This window comes from Perognathus longimembris, chromosome 8, assembly GCF_023159225.1.
Source record: "Perognathus longimembris pacificus isolate PPM17 chromosome 8, ASM2315922v1, whole genome shotgun sequence".
NCBI lineage: Eukaryota > Metazoa > Chordata > Mammalia > Rodentia > Heteromyidae > Perognathus > Perognathus longimembris.
In genome coordinates this window covers 38,225,466-38,243,766 of record NC_063168.1, presented here as the reverse complement: position 1 = coordinate 38,243,766, position 18,301 = coordinate 38,225,466, and positions in this window count along the sequence as shown.

Genomic DNA, 18,301 nt, shown 5'->3' with positions numbered 1-18,301 from the left:
GGGTATAAATTTTCCTCTGAGTACTGACTTTTCTGTGTCCCAGAGGAGCTGATAATTTGTGTGTTATTCTTGGTTTAGTTCCATAAGCATTTGAAATTTTGTTCTGATTTTCTTGAGGATCCATTGGTGGTTCAGCAATGTATTGTTGAGTCTCCATGAGTTGTGGGGTATTCTTTGGTGGCCTTTGGCGTTGAGCTCTAGTTTTATTCTGTTGTTGTTTGAGAGAATGCAAGGAATGATTTCATTGTTTCTGAATTTGTACAGTTTTGCTTTGTGCCCTAACATATGATCTATTTTGGAGAATGTTCCACGTGTTGCTGAGAAGAATGTATATTCTGGTGTTGTTGGATGGAACGTTCTGTAGATGTCTGTTAAGTCTTGATGGTCTATGGAGTTGTTTAGTTCTGAGGTGTCTTTGCTCAGTTTTTGGCATGTTGATCTGTGCAGAGGTGAGAGTGGTGTGTTAAAGTCTCTGACAATCAATGTGTTTGTCTATTAGAGTTTTTAGAGTCAGTAGTGTTTGTTTGATGAAGTTGGGAGCTCCTGTATTTGGTATGTAGCTGTTTAGGATGGTTATGTCCTGCTTTAGGAGAAATCCCATTATTAGTATGTAGTAACCTTCTTTGTCTTTTTTTACTGTTTTTAGTTTGAAGTATATTTTATCTGATACTATGATTGCAACCCTGGCCTGCTTGCGGGGACCATTTGCTTGATAGATTTTATACCAGCCTTTCACTTTTAGAATATGTTTGCTTTGCTGGCAAGGTGAGTCTCTTGGAGGCAGCAGAAAGATTGATCTTGTTTTTTGATGCAACTTGTCAATCTATGTCATTTAGTTGGAGAGGTAAGTCCATTAATATTGAGAGTTAGTACTGAGAGGTGATTGCTTGTTCCTTTCATTGTATATATTTGTAGGAGCTGTGTCTTCCCTTTTTGCTCTACTAATCTGGAGTTTTATTCAGGGATACTTTCCCTGTCTGGACTGTGGTCTTGGTGGTTTCCAATATAGAGGACATCTTTGAGGATATTCTGTAATTCTGTTTTGGTGGAGATATATTGGTTCAATTTTTCCTTGCTATGGAAGACTTTTATTTGACCTTTGGTTTTGAATGAGAGTTTAGCTGGATACAAAATTCTTGGTTAAAAATTTATTTTTCTTTAGGATGTGGCAAATGTCATTCCAGGCTCTCCTTGCTTTCATGGTCTCCGCTGAGAAATCTGGGGGGTAATTATGATTGGTTTTCCTTTATATGTGATCTCTTTTCCCTAGCTGCTTTAAGAATTCTTTCTTTGGCCTCTATTGATCCTGTTTTGATTACAATGTGTTGATGGGAAGTCCTGTTCTGGTCTGGTCTGTCTTGGATCCTCAGTGCTTCTTGTATCTGGATGTACCTATCCTTCTGGATGTTTGGGAAGTTCTCAGCTAATATTCTGTTAAATAAGTTTCCTATTCCATTAACTTCTTTCTCTAGGTTTTCTTCAATACCTATTAGGCTTATATTGGGCTTCCCAATTATTATTTTTTTTTTTTGGCCAGTCCTGGGCCTTGGACTCAGGGCCTGAGCACTGTCCCTGGCTTCTTCCCGCTCAAGGCTAGCACTCTGCCACTTGAGCCACAGCGCCGCTTCTGGCCGTTTTCTGTATATGTGGTGCTGGGGAATGGAACCTAGGGCCTCGTGTATCCGAGGCAGGCACTCTTGCCACTAGGCTATATCCCCAGCCCTCCCAATTATGTCTTGAAGCTTCTGAAGTGATCTGTCTTGCTTTTTGGATTGATTTTGTATTTTGTTTTGTTCTTTCTCCATAAAGTCTAGGCTGTACTCAATTCCTGAGATTCCATCTTCCCCATCATCTAGTCTGCTCCCTAAGCTTACAACTTGCTGGGCTGACTGGGAAAAGTGGCAGGTTCCGGGTTGGCCTCCTGAGCTGCCTGGGGTGGGTCCTGGTTGGAACCCTTGGGCTGCTGAGGTCGGGTGGCTGGCTCTGGCTGCGAACTCTGTGCTCCCTGATGCGGTCCTGGCTGGGACCCCTTGGCTGGCAATAGTAGTTTGCGGACTCCAGGTGAGACCCCTGAGCTGCCTGTGCAGCCCGGGCTGAAACTCCTGGGATGGGGACCATGGGCAGTGAACTCGGGCTGAGACCACTGAGTTGTCTGCGGGTGCCTGGGCTGGGACTCCTGAACTGCCTGTGGAACTCTGGATGGGAATCCTGGATTTTCGGCAAAGCCCCCGGTGGGACTCGAACTTCTGGCAGAGCCCTGGGTGGGACCTCCGAACTGCCGTCGTAGCCCCAGAGGGACCCTGAACTGTCAGTGGAGCCCCAGGTGGGCCCCCAAAGCTGCCTGCAGAGCCTCGGCTCAGACCCCCGAACTGTCAGCAAAACCTCAGCTGGGATCCCCGAATTGCCAGGGGAGCCCAGGTGCCCCCCCACCTGCCCCCCCTTCCCCGCCCCAACTGCCTGTAGGATCCCTGGTTCTGACTCCCAAACGCCTTGTGGAGCCCCAGCTTGGACCCTCAGACTGTCAGCGGAACCCCAGCTGGGACCCCTGAACTGCCAGCGGAGCCCCAGGTTCAGACCCCCAAACTGCTTGCATTGCCCTAGGTAGGCCACCCAAAATGCCTTCAGAGCCTGAGGTCAGACCCCTGAACTGCCTACAGAGCCCTGGGTACGACTCCCAAATTGCCTGAGGCACCTAAACTGAGACTCCTCAACTGCCTGTGGCAGGCCCTGGGTGGAATGTCTGGCTGGATGGATCTGCCTGCAGGGAAGGAAGTTCCTCCCTCCTGGGCAGGGCTGGTTGTGTCATTCACTGGGATTTGTGAGTAGAGCCTGGGTGCCCCTAGACACAGTCTGTTGCTGTCTCAGTGCTAGGGGCAGTATGGCGGCCTGGAGGCGGGCCTCTTGTGGTGTTTACTGGTGTTTCAGGGCCTCTCTCCCCTGGGAGGTTCCTCCTGTCTGAGCAAGGCCTCCTTCCCCTGGGCAGAGCTGGGGCTTGCTACTCTGGCACCTTTGCCCTTTTCAAAGACTGCCCCTTTTCCCTTTCTTTCCCCTGGCATACTTTATTTCCGGTCTGCTCTGGTCGTCTATGCCAGAGACAAAAGATGGAGATTCACTATGGTGGATGGGGGGAAGTGCTACTTTCCGAATGGTGTTCTGTGGGTACAGACTAGAGCAAAACTGTCTGTTGTGGAGTACTCATGCTTCCTTTGGTTCTTTGGAGCTTTTATGCTCTGCTTGCAGAGTGCGTCTGTCTGCTGCTGTCTGGTGGGTTTCTCTCCTCATCGCTGGTGCATGCTGGAGGTGAGTGTGGGCTTGGTTCTTCTGGGTAAGCCGGTGGGCTGGTGGCGGTGCTGACGCCTGAGGCTGAAATCTGGATTCTTGGATCTGCTGTCTCATTTTTTTTCCTTCCTGACTTGAATCTCTATACTGTTATACCTTACTTGGGCTATCTTTCTAGAGTTAAAGTTTCCCTATAGAAGAAAAACTGGGTTCTTGGACAGAGCTTAGATAGGGCTCTGCTGCTCCTCCGCCATCTTCTTCCCTCTTGCCATCTTCTTCCATCTCACCATTGTGGAGCTTTTCTAACCACACAACAAAATACACAGGATTATTTAGGGACTACCAAATAGTTATCACACACACATATCGGTAATATTGAAACATTTACCTTTTCTAGACATATGTAAGTATATATGGGTCTGCATGTGAGTGTGGGCAAAACAGTTGGAAGTAATAATATAACCTCCTAAATAAACCTATTAATTATATCTGGTAAGTAATTATATCTGGTAAGATTTATACTAATTGGCTATCTAATGTAAAATGCTCCCAAAAGTAACTGTATTCGTATCTTCCAGCTAGGATGTCTTTTACAATGAAATTTGTCACGTTTTTGTAACAGTGAAACTTGTGCTGTGATATATGCTGGCCAAAAAAACCCAGAGCATAATCTTCAAGCCTAGGCTTTTAAAAAGTGCCTTGTGAATATCACTTTCATGATGTTTAGATGTGCTGCTTCATGAGAAAATGTCCTTGAGATAAATACAGACTGAGCAAAATGAGGTTATCAACCCAGATAAGAGCTGAGATACCCTGGTCAATGACCTAGCTGATCCCAGGCCCCAGCCTGTTTACCAGGTAATACAAGCCATAAGGGAGAACTTAGGTGAGAGCAGCAGAAAAACACCCAGGCAAACCACAAAATCATAAGAACTAATACATCACTGTGTTAAGCAATTGAACCAAATGTGTGTGTTTGTGTGTGTGTGTGTGTGTGTATGTGTGTGTGTGTGTGTGTGTGTGTGTATGTGCATGCCAGTCCTAGGGCTTGAATTCAGGGCCTAAGTCCTGTTTTTGAGTTTTTTTGTTCAAGACTAGTGCTCTGCCACTTGTATCATAGCTCCACTTCTGGCTTTTTTTGTGGATAATTGGAGGTAAGACTTACTTTTTTCCAGGCTTGCTTTGAACTGTGCTTCTCAGATCTCAGCCTCCTGAGTGGCTAGGATTACAAGCATGGATCAACAGTCAAGCTCCATCCATTGATATTTGAAGCAAATTTCTATATAGCAAAAGACAATGAAGGCTGGGAATATGGCCTAGTGATAAAGTGCTTGCCTAGCATTCATGAAGCCCTGCATTTGATTCCTCAGAACCACATATATAGAAAAGGCCAGAAGTGGTGCTGGGGCTCCAGTGGTAGAGTGCTAGCCTTGAGCAAAAAGAAGCCAGGAACAGTGCTCAGGCCCTGAGTTCAATCCTCAGGACTGGCAAGAAAAAAAAGGCAATGAAACCACTATCTACTAATTATATAAAAGTTGAAAATAAACTTCAATATAAATCCTATTAAAGTTATTGGAGTGGCCTGATTTTTTTTCCTTATTGCCTAAAACTGTCAGCCTACCCTTCCTTTTAAACATGTTAGACAAATGGCAGAAAAGTGTTTCCTGGTTACTGATTGATGGATTTTCATGTGTATGTTTTCTCTAAACCCTTAGGTCAGAGCTAAAGCATTGACTAGATTCAGGTTTGGGATTTCCAGTACAAGATGTCATATACTTTATGAGACATTACACCAGGGAAAGTATAATAGCAGGTACCTCTATTATTAGCTTGACTGTAAGTGTGATTTCTTGGTTAAGTTCATGACTTATGGATATGCCTCCATTATGAAGGTAGATATTTTTATGAGGAAATTTTATGAAGAAATCGATGATTTTCTTTGCTATTTGAAAATGATTTGTTCCTTAATAATGTTTCTCTTAAACATTTGACAGAAAAGTTCCTGTGAGACTCTTATCTGCAATCAGTTGAGCTGTCTCAAAAGTTGTTAACCTTGAGCAAAAGGAGCTCAAGGACAGTGCCCAGGTTCTGAGTTCAAACTCTGTGACTGACAAAAGAGAAAAAAAGAATTTCTATTGTAAAAAAAAACCAAAACCCAGTTCCACCCCCAGTCAGCATAAAGTAGCCAAACAGAGTCATTCCACATCCCTTGAAAATTCAATGAAGAATCAATCATAGGGAATATGACAGGGTAGGTAGAAACCATATCTATATTATACAGCTTAATAGAAAAATAGAAACAGAAAAGTGTCCAGAACAAGACAGTTAGGTTTGAAGAAGAATTGAAATGTGAAGTGATTAACTGGAGACTTTTGTTTATATCGCCCCGCCCCCAATTTTTCTCCTAATGTCTATTTACTTTAGCCTCCCCTCCTACTCTTTTCCTTAACCTTTTTTTTTGGCCAGTCCTGAGGCTTGGACTCAGGGCCTGAGCACTGTCCCTAGCTTCTTTTTGCTCAAGGCTAGCACTCTGCCACTTGAACCACAGCGCCACTTCTGGCCATTTTCTGTATATGTGGTGCTGGGGAATCGAACCCAGGGCCTCATGTATTTGAGGCAGGCACTCTTGCCACTAGGCCATATCCCCAGCCCTCCTTAACCTTTTAATGATATTTTTTACATGTTATTCTATGTACTGCTCCCTCTTCTTCTCTGGTTAATGTGAATTGGTTTTTCTAGTAAAGATAGTACATATACTGGTCCCAAGGAAGTCCAGATCCAGATAACTTTCAAGAAGTAGAAACGGAGATTATCACTGTAAAGAAAAATCCCATCTACTTGTCTCACGGAAAAACCTTTATGTTTCTTAGGAGCCTTTCCTCCTCCTTGAACCCTCAGAGATGGATATTTGAGAAAAGAGGGTGCCCTTAATCATCCTCAGAGTTTGACTTGAATAAATCTGTTTCCTGCCACCAACTTTGATCACCTTATTCTTAGAGCATATGAGCCTCAGATTCCAGTAACACTTGAACAAAGCAGAGCCCAACATCAAGAAGCATTATCAGATCAATTCTCTGTTAAAAAGTTGGGGTAACTCTTCTTTTCTTGGATTGAATTTGTAAAATGAAGGAGTAAGTTAGAAAGTTAAAGCTCACTGTTTCTATTCCGACAATGTGCAATAACTGCACAAGTGAATGCATTGTCATTCCCATATTCCCACAGGTGACTTTCCTTGTAAGCAGAAGTCCTTCAACTGCTATGTTTGTGCTCTAACTAACTGGTATACCCAGTCATTATGTGTGTGTAAACAGACTCCACAGAACCATGAAAAGAAAGAATTATTGAACTGAAGGAAAGTGAACTGAGATCCTCCTATCTGAGCAGCAGAAAGAAAAACAGAAAGAAGAAAGTAAATATCTTCTGAGACTCTGAAACAGACATACTGGATGATAGAAAGCTCAGAAGAGGACAGGAAAGTACAGAAAGAACTTGAAAAGGCTATGGCAAAACAAACACAAAAACTTCTCACATTTGATGGAAAACATTAAAAAGTCGAACAAATCCTTCCAGGATCAACTTGGAAGACCACAAATAAACACATTAAAACCAAACCTGCCAAAACCAAAAGGACAAAGAAAGAATCTTAAAAGCAGCAAGAGAGAGGCTATTTGTGGATATATGACTTCTCATCAGAAACATGGAGGACAGAAGGAGGTGAGATGGTATATTTAAAATGTTGAAAGGCTAGCAATCACATATTCTATATTCAACCAAACAGTCCTTCAAATAAAAAAAAGTAAAGCCATTCCAAGATAAACTGGGAACAGGATGATTCATCAATATCAGACCTACTTTATAGGCAACACAAAAGAAAGTCCTTGCCTGGCGCTGGTGGCTCACACCTGTAATCCTGGCTAGTTAGGAGGCTGAGTTGTGAGGATTGCAGTTCAAAGCCAGCCTAGGAAGGAAGAGTCTGAGAAATTTTTATCTCCAGTTAATCACAAAAAATCCAGAAGCGTAATGGTGGATCAAGTGATAGAGTACCAGCCTTGAGCAAAAAAGAGCTCAGGGACAGCTCCCAGACACCCAGAACCTGAGTTTAAGCCCCAGTAGTGGCACACACACATACACACACACACACACACACACACACAAACACACACACTCCTTGACACTGAATGGAAACACTTGAGGATGCAACCTAAATTAACATGAAGGATAAGATGACTGGCAAAGACATAGCTGTGGCAGCTGTGGCAGGCTGGATCACATCTATAGGGAGAGAATCCATGGCATGGCGGCTGAATGCTGATGTAAAACAGCTGCATGGCAACAGGCTAGCTAGCATGTGACTCACTCCAACAGTGAAAAACAAGACCTGGATATGTCACCAGATTCAGGTGAGCATTTGTGAAGTTTCCTTTTGAAAGTATGGGACTCTTCACTTAGGGTCCTTGAATTCGATCACAGAATAAAAACTTCTGAACAAGTCACAGTGGTAAGAAAACTTGACAGAGCTTTATTGAGTGAGCAAGCAAGTAAGCAAGCAGGCAATCAGAAAAGCAGAGGAACACAATAACAGAGTGTGGGTGCTCAAAGGGAGACACAGAGCTCTTTAACATTAGGGGTATTTATATGACAAGAGCAGAGTTCTGACTTAAAGTCATGGAAAGGTAAGTGTTTATCTTTGTTCTTCATCACTCCATGTTAGACCTTTATCATTTGGGCTCAGGGACTCAGAGACTGACCTGTGCTTTAGATATATGACCATTATGTTTGGGCATCCCCTTCAGGGAAGAATGCACTCTGCCTTAAAACTGATGTGTATTTCTGAGATAAAGAATATATTCTGCCATTTATTTTTTAAAATGTGTTTATTCTTGAGATAAGGAATATATCCTGCCACAAATGCTTATCCTCTGAGATGGCACTTTGTGCCGGGAAGAGCCACTCTCTCAAGTATTTGCTTCTCCAGGATACATGTCTTTTTATGATGCCCTTTTTGAGTTTTAAGAGCACACTAATGTTTTGGGGCCAGCAAACAAAGTCAGATGGAGAAAGCTGTTCTTGTTTTTTCCCTTCCTTGTGCTAATACTGCAGCTTATGAAGGACTTCAAGGGTTTAAAACAAAGGAGAGAGTGATTCCATATATATATATAAATATATATATATATATATATATATATAATATTTCTAAATTCCTAACTGCCATTCATCCTGCCTCATTTTCCCCTAAAATGACTTTGATCCTTTAATCTTAAGGGAAGTCTTGTATTTGCTTTAAGCTGAGTGTTTGAATTGCTAGCAGCCTTTATCGTGCCTCATTTTCCTTAGTCTGTAATGGCTCAGATAGAACTGGCTGGACCAACATAGTCACCCAGAAGACCACTAACTTTATCATAATGACATTTCTACATTATGAGCATTATGACTTTGGCTGTTACTGCCATGTGTCTGATGGTAAGCCACATTCAAAAATCACATAGGAGGATAGAAATTGGGCAATCCCTGTTTAGGGAAAACCTAGTGACTCCCCTTCCTCACACTTAGCCTATGAATAGTACTCCCCTCTGTTATAGTTTGTCCATAAGATATGTTGGTGAACAGATATGATTCACTATAAGAATGCCAGTACTCATCCTTTGACTGTGTACTTTGGTTATCTAATAAAAGCTCTCTTCCAGTTCCTTATTTTATCTTGTGTCTGGGTTACTTCTCTGATGTAACTCAAACCTGGAAAAACTAGGTAGAAATCTCTGTCTCTCCTTGATATCTTCTTAGGTGCCCTCTCCATCAAAACCAGAAAACACACAAAAATAAATATAAAAAATGTACTTTTTCCCTTATCTGATGTGAAAAGCCATTATACAAAGTAATAATTTAAAATCTCAGTAAACTATATTTTAAGGTGTAAAATTGATAGCATAAGGGAGGGAAGAGGAAATGAAGCTACTTAGAAACAATGTCTATTAGGACTATCAAAATTAAATCTTTTTTTTTCATTTTTAGATTATCTTTAAGTAGTTGTACAAAGGAGCTGCTATTTAACAAAAGTAGTGTTTGAATACAGTGTTTCTTGCCTCATGTCAGCCCTTTCAATATTCTCACCCATTCCTCCTCTGTCCACTCATTTCCTCACTCTTCCCTCATTTTTTCTCATTACCCACCCCACCCTTTGAATTACTTCCTGGTGTTTATTTTGCTGGACATTGACTTTGCTTTTCTAAGAAATTGCACTATTTTGTACACCTGCATGTCACTCAACATAGTTATAAGTTTGTAAGTTAAATCTAGCTTCATATAAGGGAAAAGATGCATCATTTGTTCTCTGGGCCTGACTTATTTCACTCAACATAATTCTTTCCAGGTCTTTCCATTTCTTTCTAATGGATAAGTAAACTTCCTGTGTACAATACCACATTTTCTTGGTCCATTCATCCCTTGTGGGGCATCTGGGCATCCATACCTTGATTATGGTGAATAGTGCTTCAATGAACATGGTTGTACTGGTAGTTTTACAAAATCCTGGTTTGTAATCTTTTGGATAAATGCTGAAGAGTGGAATTCCTGGATCATAGGATAGTTTTATGTTTAATTTTGTGAGGAACCTCCATTTTGCTTTCCAGAGTGGTTGAACATTATTAACTTGATCTGAGTTGTTATAGATCAATACATTAATTATAGTCCAGAGTGTAACCCATAGGAAAACAGTTTTAAATATTTATTTTAAAACAATAATGTGGAGTGAAGGTGGTATGCAGGAAAATATCTAACCCAAAAGAATTCAATAATAGAAGAATAAATAGAAGGATAAACAAGACATAAGAAAAATAAAAAAGAAAAAATAGTTAAATGTTTCCTTATCATTTACTACATTAAATATAAATAGATTAAACATGGCAATTAAAATGCAGAAGTTGTCCAGTGGATCTAAATTCACAATTTGATTTTGTTTCTATCTATGAAAGGTATGAAAGGTATTCTTTAGATTTAAGATATAATAGAATGGAAAGAGATACACTATTTTTATTAGGTAGAGGTCTCCAGAGGAACAAAATATCTATCTGTCTGTCTGCTATCAGAATCTATTATTGAAATTTGCCTGTACAATAAAGGAGGCTGAGAAGAATATACTGTCACCACGCTGAGGAAGAAGAAATTTGGTGGTTTAATTCAGTCTAAATCCAAAGAACAGAGAACTAGGGAAGAGGAGTTACTGATTTAAGTTCCAGAGCCCAAAGTTCCAAGAACTAAGAGCTCTGCTGTCTGATTCAAAGAGAAGATGGATATCCTAATTCAGAGAGTAAGACTGCACCTTTCCTTTGCTTTTCTGTTCTATTCAAGTCCTCAGTGGGATTAAATGATACTCACCCGTACAGGAAAGATTGGGTTTCCTTTATTCATTCTACAGACTCAAATGCTAATGTCATCCACGAACATGAACATTCTCAAAATTGGATCCAGAATGGCCTGCTAATAAGAAGTAACCAAATCTCATCACTTAAGCAATATCTTTTTTCTTCTCACATTTTATGGATTGGGCTTGTAAAACTTGCTACTGATTAGGCTCTTTAAGTTCTTGTCTTCAAATTTTAAAGATTCATTCAGCCTCAATTATCAAGACTATAGAGATTTATGATTAGATTATCTGACTTTATGCAAGTAAAATCATGTGATATTTACTTTGCTTGATTGTAAAGAGAATTTCATAAAAATCTTCAGTTTTCTGAAGCACTCTAAAAAATCCTCAACCTTTCAGTCGAGCATTTTTCCTTCTTCATTTCAATATAGATCATCTAAGCTATAGCTTACCTCCAGATAGATACATATGAAGAGAAGATAGTTTTGTGAATTTTTCCCATGATTATTTACTGAAAGAACACTAACAGTAGAAATCATTTTAATCCTCCTTTTCTGCAAAATTTGCAATTTACAATATAAGTAATTTTCTAATATAGACATTTAATCTCATGAATATTTATGTTCAGTGCTAATACTTTTAATTCCAGGTAGATTTATCCACAACAATCTAAATTGGATGGTTTCATATAAAGCTTTCACAAGAATTCCAATGTATATGGGGAGATAAGGCACAGAGGATTAAGTTACCATCTCAGAAAGTGCTTCTATTCCCAACAAAGCTTGCCCAGGGTGGCCCAAATCTCTAAGCTTAGAGTGCACAATTTTATGATTTTGTGAAACTGCTTGACTATAGAAGTCTATTTTAACATTTCTAATTTAATATTTATTTGCAGAGAAGCATGAATCCCTTGATGTGACCAATTTGTTACTTTCCAAAATATCTCAGTAAGTGTTTGGTAAGATAACAGTTGCCTAATCTATGCCAGAATCTTTTGAGATATGCAATTCAACTTCACCAGCGCTAATTATATTAAACATGAAGAATATATTAATTCCACTCATCCATCAGAAAGAATGCTACTGCATATATTTGCAAGGAAATGGAAAGTGAAGTAAGATAGACCCAGAGAAATGTAGGTTGCATGGTGTTCCTCATTTGTGATAGGTAGTGCCTATAAATATACAAGTACTCACATGGGGTGATATGAAAACTGTTTACAAATGAATTAACTGAAGCATAATAAACTTTATGGAAAGTTCAAATAGTATAATTCTTTAGAAAGATAAAGTCAGAGCCCAACAAAATAAGTATCAGGAAATGGGTACTTGCAAGGTGGGAGTGGGGCTGATTGGAGAGGGGTAGAAAGATGAAAGGGCAAGGGGGTAGAATTCAGGCAAGAATTCACTATACATACCACAGAATTGAGAAAAATAATGGAAGGGGTGAGTCAAAGGGTGTGTGTGTGTGACAATATTGAGGGGATGACATAGATTGAGATGCATTGCATATAGAAAGTGCTTTGTTAAATGGCAAAAAAAAAATCCATACATATGCTAAAATTTAACAAAAGTGAGGGGAGGGGTGAGTCAGAAGGGATGGGTGAGAATGTTCAAAGGGGTATGGTGTTGATCAAGATGCACTGTATTCATGAACTTCTTTCTTGAATGGCAACTCCTTTGTTCAACTACTTAAAGAGAAAAAAATAATATTTGAAAAAAATGTGTCAGTGAGAAGTGGTTATAGTATTTAGCATTTCATTGTGCAAGGCTATATGTTCAGTACAGGTATTGAAATGACATGTCTACATGTCTGAAGATGAGAGCTCAAAGGTCACTTACCTGACACATTCTATCCGGATTAAGCAGCAATCTGCCTCCCTTTCTACCCAAAGCCTAATGTAAATTGATTAGCAAGAGCTGCTGTTGACTGTGACAAGCAATAGATGCTCAATAGATGCTTAATTTATTGATTGAAAAAAAATGAATGTCATATTATTTTTGAGGTTTTAAAATAAGCCAAAAAGAAAAGAAAAGAAAAGAAAAAGCTCAGTAGTGAGAATTCGAAACTACACCTTCTCATCTGTTAGTATATATAGTAAGTGTAGATGCAAAAGCACTGATTTGTAAGGCCCAGGGCCATGGCTCTCATTCTGTGGTCTTTGCTTGTGAACTTTAGTTCTTCAGAGAATAGAAAAACCTATGTAACAAGACTCTTTTGAGTGTTAACCAAAAAATATTATATTAGAGCATTATAAATTACCCTATTATACAAGTGCTAGTCATTTTCCCTAAAAAAATTTAATTATTAGCTTAATCTTTATTCAACCAGGAAGTATTTTTTCCATTCCTTAAATATTCAGCTTTGCTCTTGCTAGCTCCTTAGTGAGTTTCTCAGACCCAGTTTCTTAATTCTTCTTAGCCTGAAAATCAGCTTTTCACAGGAGGTAGTGCTGACTTAATTCTTGTAAAAATTTGTGCCCTAGTTAGCTACTTAGGTAACATTTAGGTAAGCTGAAACTTACATCTGATACAATCAACTGCATTAAAAACACAAATAACTTGAAGATTTGAAACAGGGTTCTGTTGTCAGAAGTAGAAAAATTAAATATTAGAACTTGTCATCTTTTACTCAAATGCCATAATTTAATGTAATTTTTTATGGTCTCTTTTGTGATGGGGTAGAAGCGTCTGCCATGATTTAACAGATCCTAGCAATTTTTGTAAAGGATTGCTATAAATAACTTAGTAAAAGTAAACTACAGAAAGACATATTCTATTGAATTCCCTTTGATCTGAACATCAGTGGATGTCTATAAAGAGATCTGGATGTCAAAAAAAATTGTAGAACAGTTGATTAAATGTACACAGAAAGTAATCCTAGATTATATGATAAAAAAGCAAGTCAAAGGTAGGAAGTGAATTTGATAAAGAAGCAGTGGGAAAGATTTTCAATTTCATGAAAATATAATAGTCATCTTAAGGTGTCAAGCTGACACATTTGAAAAATGCTTTTTCCTCATTTTATTGTTCTATGGACTGTATTATTTATAAGTTTTTCCAATTTGCCAATTAATTGACTCTAACATAAAACTTTCCTAAATAAGCAAAGCAAAAAAGCTTGCATGGAATTAGCTTTTGTGTCAATAATGAAGAAAGTGATATCTTAAAATTAGCTTTGGTTTATTTATATTTTCTAAACTTCTATTATTAGCTGGTCACGTACAGTCAGGATGGGTCCATGATATTTGTCTCAATCTGAGCATTTTTGATGTAGTCTGTTCTATGGTTTATTTATCAGAAATGCACTTCCAAATAACATTTGACATATTGTGTCACATAAACAAGTTCCAAAGCTTTGAACCTCTTTGTATCTAAATGAGATGGCATCTTTTGAGACAGCTATGAGAAATCTCTGGGTAGTACTCCATGGTTGCATTTGGGGAATAAGAAGGTATTCTGACAAAAGGATACCACAGGATCTTTCACAAAGGCTAATTACGTGCACAGTAGCATCTGGTTTAGCTCTGCTTGGGTGTATATAGTATTTGACACTAGGCTAAGCATACCTTTACATATGCTTCACGCTGGAGAAAGGGACCTGGCAACAGTTGTACTGTTGTGCTCATATGACTTGCTTTCGACAATAAGGACCACATGCTAGGGAGACCTGTAATAACCCAAGATGTCTGTGACTACAATATGAATTGTCATCAGCTTGCTAAATGACATTTTGAGAAGCTGTTCTCTGTAATTATTCTCAGGAAATTTCAATTTATGTAAACTATTACAATTAAGTAAGACAAGAGAATAAATAGTTTCATACTCTGAGAAGGGTAGAAACATGATTACTATAAGAAGGACAATGACATTATTATACACATGACATTGCATTTTAATTTTGTAAAATGTTCTATTTTTTAGCTTGGGCAGGTCTGGAGTTCACAATCACACCTCAGCCACACACCCCCTCCCCTCCCCCCCCCACGGCCCATGCTGGGATTACTTGACAAGAAGTCATTGCATTTACAAGAGTCTAGAATAAATACAAATGTATTACAGTGCAATTCTAAAATTTTGTCTCAGTTGATCACCAAAGGGACACTTACTAAAATATTTCCTTAAACTTATGGTAAATAGGTTCTCCAACATTTTAGGCTTGTCTCTGAAGACGAATTTACCTGAAAGCTTTGAGGTGTTATAATCAGAGGGCCTTTGATCTTTGCGTGGCTATACCAATTTTGCAGGATATTCTCTAGTCAGTATAGTTCTATCATCTTGATGTTCATAAAAGATTTGTTTTAGCTAAGTTAATTGTCTGTGCTGTAACTGTAACCAAGGGATTCATTCCTGTGAATGGTTTAAAAGCTGGGTTCACTGTTTAAATTTCAAGTACTTGCTAGGTTATATTGGCCTCACCTTTTCTTTCCATCATTGGGAGACAACCAAAGTCATCTCACTATTTAAAATCATCTGTACTTTACATCATTTGGAAATGCCAATAGAAGGAAGACATCTAAACTACCAGATAGGAATGGCACATGGCTGAAAATAAGCTATTGGGTCAGGTGGCAGTGGCTCCTGCCTATAACCTTAGATAGCGAGGAACCTGAGACCTAAGGATCTTAGGTGAAAGCCATCCTGGGCAGGAAGTCTATTTTTGTCTCCAATTAACCACCAAAAAGCCAGAAAAGGAGTTGTAGCTCAAGTGGTAGAGTACTAACTAGCTTTGATCATGAAAACTCTGGGACAGCACCCAGGCCCTGAATTTAAGCCCAATGATCCATCCAAATTAGTAAGTAAGTAAACAAAAGCAAGCTATTGATGTATGAATCGTATCAGAAATAAAATACTGTGTAGGGGACCTAAAGAGAATTTACTATGCAGTTTTATTTTAAAACATATAAATGGAATCATAGATCCAAAGTACTTTTATTATCATCTACAAATAACTATAATATCTCTGGAGAGAGTATATCAATGTATTATATCAGTATAGGAAGGAGACTCTTTGCTTATCCTTCCATGTGATCTGTCTGGATCACATTTCCATAGCTGTTATCATAAACAGGACGCAAGTCATGCTTGTTAGAAATGCTTGCATTCAAGTCATATTTCACAGGTTCAGTTGAGAGTGTAGGTTAAAACGTATCATGGAAATAACTTAGGACTACAGGTTTGTCAGTAACAAAAGCTAAAATTGTATTATGTTAAGCAAAACACAGTCAAATCTTGGGAGCAGTGTTGGGGGGCAGTATGCTGATGGCTAGACTCCATCAGATATTTTAGAGATTTGTTATCCTTCTTATTCTCCATGCCCATTGGCTTTTCTATATGCCAGAGATATACATCTGTTGTCAGGAAATAGCTTGAGAAGGGTTATGTTACTATTGAAGAAAACTTACTGTTTCTCATCAGCTTCATTTTTGGAATTCTGGGGAAGAATTTGAGCTGGCACATTTTGGTGATAGACATACCTCTTGGACCAACCTAGGGGAAAAATACAATAAATGATTTGTGTATTAGACTAGCTCCTTTAATCAGATGTAAGCCAGTATAAAAGTAGGGGACAAATGAAAGATACATTTATTCAAAGGTGAAAATACTGACTGAACATGTGCTTGCTTATTTAATACTTATTCATTTACGTTTGTGCTAGTCCTGGGTCTTGAACTTAGAGCATGGAGTCTTTTCCTAAGCTTTTATGCTCAATGCTAGCACTCTACCACTTGAGCCACAGCTCCAGTTCTGGCTTTTTGGTGGTTAATTGGAGATAAATGTTTCATGAACTTCCCTGCTTTAGCCAGCTTTGAAGTGAGATCCTTGTATCTCTGCCACCTGAATAGCTAAGATTATAGGCATGAGCCATTGGCACCACACTCAGTTGCTTTATACATATTGAAATGAGGCCAACAGAATTTTTCTGAAACATTTAGGGTTTTTAGGCTATGTGGTCTCAACCACAACTACCAAGAAAGTAGCAGAAGTAAATGTATGTAAGTAAAGTTACGTAAGTAGAGTGTGGCTGTGTTCCTATCAAACTCCATTTGTAGAAGAGCCAGGAGGCTACATTTGACCCACATATCTCCAAACCATTTCCATTTTATAAAAATGATACTGTATACATAGCACAACTCTTTATTTTTCTAACTGTATCTTCATCCCTTTCTCTTCCACTTAAGAATAAATATTACATAGCAAGTTAATGAGCATAATTGTCTAACTAAAACTCTGTTTTCATTTACCTTTCATCACTACAGACTTTAAAGCTGGACTCTGATTAGTAACAAGTAGCACGCCAACCCCCTTGGAGCTCATACATCAGAAGTGTAAATGGTACCTCAGAAATTTAAAACTATATTTATAATGAGTGTTCAGCACCAAGATATTTAATTAATTTTTGCCTGAAAGTGGTCATTCATATTTTACATTTACTATCATCATTTTTCTCTTATGCTATATGATGCTTTTCTTGTTTGTTTGTTTTTTTTTGCCAGTCCTGGGGCTTGGACTCAGGGTCTGAGCACTGTCCCTGGCTTCTTTTTGCTCAAGGCTAGCACTCTGCCGCTTGAGCCACAGCGCCACTTCTGGCCATTTCCTGTATATGTGGTGCTGGGGAATTGAACCCAGGGCCTCATGTATACGAGGCAAGCGCTCTTGCCACTAGGCCATATCCCCAGCCCTATGATGCTTTTCTTAATCCTAAACTTCCTTTAGCCTCAATTTGTAGAATGATTTAGCATGAATAATTAAATTCATATTTTAGAAGGAAACTTATAAATAGAAATAAGGTTATTTCAGAATTTAATAAAGCCTATTCCATTCTCTGCATGACAGCTGCTAGAAATATAATAAACCAGACAAGTATGATTCTTGCCCTTTACCAGGCTTATAGCCAAGTTTGAGAAGTCATCCTTAATAATAATGAAGAAAAATAACCCAACTAAATAGTTATTTAATTACAGTTTTGACAAATTCTCTAGAGGAAAAGCACAGGATTCTGTGAAGTGATTGGAATAGGGTAGGGAAGAAAGCCTTCTGTGAAGACTAGCTTATAAATTTAACCTCAAGTCAAAACATTTTAATAAGAAAATATACTAGGTTGATAGATGGGAATAATTCCAGGACAAAAAAGAAAAACATTGAAAAGTATTGAGGCTGGACAGATTTTCAATGTAGAAGCAAATGCTCATTTGAAGGAGTACAAAGAATTTGGGAAGGAGTGAAAACTTACGAGGGATCCATAGGTAACACTTCAATTTTGCAAGCTGGGTTAAACCACAATGTCAAAAAAAGTATTTTGAGAATTCTTGTCAAGACTGTCCATGAATTTTTATACAGTCCTCCAATATTAAACATGTGGTCACTGTTGTTATTTTCAAAATACCGTGAGAAATTATACTGTTTTTTCTTTTGTCTTTCTATTCCATGGCTTAACCCCTGATGTCACTGTAACTGATTTTTTGGTACCCTGGATATCATATATATGTATATTGGAACTGGGAAGGGAAAGGGAATATCAAAATTGAGAGACAAAGGATAAAAAGACAAACCAAGGCAACAGCAATACTTACAAAACTATATGGAGTAAACCAATTGCACAACTCAAGGGGGAGGATGGGAAATGGGGAGGGAGGAAGGTAGGGGAAAAATGAGGGAGGAG